Source organism: Myotis brandtii, unplaced genomic scaffold, assembly GCF_000412655.1.
Source record: "Myotis brandtii unplaced genomic scaffold, ASM41265v1 scaffold41851, whole genome shotgun sequence".
NCBI lineage: Eukaryota > Metazoa > Chordata > Mammalia > Chiroptera > Vespertilionidae > Myotis > Myotis brandtii.
In genome coordinates, this window is record NW_005366057.1 from 1 (window position 1) to 838 (window position 838).

Here is an 838-nt window from a genome sequence, read left to right on the forward strand (position 1 = left end):
TCTTGGTTTCCTTTAAGATTTTAATTAGTTCAGATAATTGAGTGATGTTGATAGGCTCCTGCTCTGACTCTGACTGGAAGAGCCACTGCATGATGGAATGAGCCTGAGGAAAGTCATTCACTCCATAGATGTGAGGATCCAAAAGCCTGCGCAACTGAGATTTAATAGACTTAGTTTCATAGATGGAAGACTTTTTGCAAAAGTTAACAGTGTTTATCAGAAAATTCTGCAGACCCCAATCTGTGAGGCATATGTTAACCCAAGCGTCATCACTTTTTATTTGTTGACTCAACATTTGCATGAAATTTATCAGTTTTTTAAGCTGCTTCAGGATCAGATACCTTCCAGGATTTCACATCCTCTAGGGAAAGCCCAGCCTCCTTCCCAACACTCAGTAATTCTTCTCCATCCTGGATCTGGGCAGTGATGCCCGTCAGAGCAGTGTAGCTATCCTTCAGTAAGCTAGCTACCTGACATGGATCCTTAAAATCACTTCTGTGGTTGTAGAGGATGATGTCCCAAACCGGCACCAGCTGAAGGCCCCGGTCAATGACACTCCAGGTTTGATTACTGGCAACTAGGCCAGCTTTCCACTGGAGAAAGCCATTTGCTTCTGGTGGGCCACCTGTATGGGCCACAGATAATTGGACTTTGGTTTGGAGATTTTGTAAGTTTGTGCTTGGGTTGTCCATTTCTGAATGAGAGTCTGACACATCTACACCTGCAGAAACTTTCATTCCAAAGCCACTGTAGCTTTCACTTATGAAACGATTCAGGGCATCTGCTGCCTGTTCTTTTACTTGTTCCAGCTGTTCACTTTGGAAACCCTCTGAAGTGG

The 838-nt window shown here is 43.9% G+C and overlaps 1 pseudogene; it reads right to left on the minus strand.

Moving 5' to 3' along the window:
- Window positions 1–7: 7 nt before the first annotated feature.
- On the minus strand, window positions 8–833 carry LOC106727375 (annotated as a pseudogene).
- Between the last annotated feature and the right edge of the window lie 5 nt (window positions 834–838).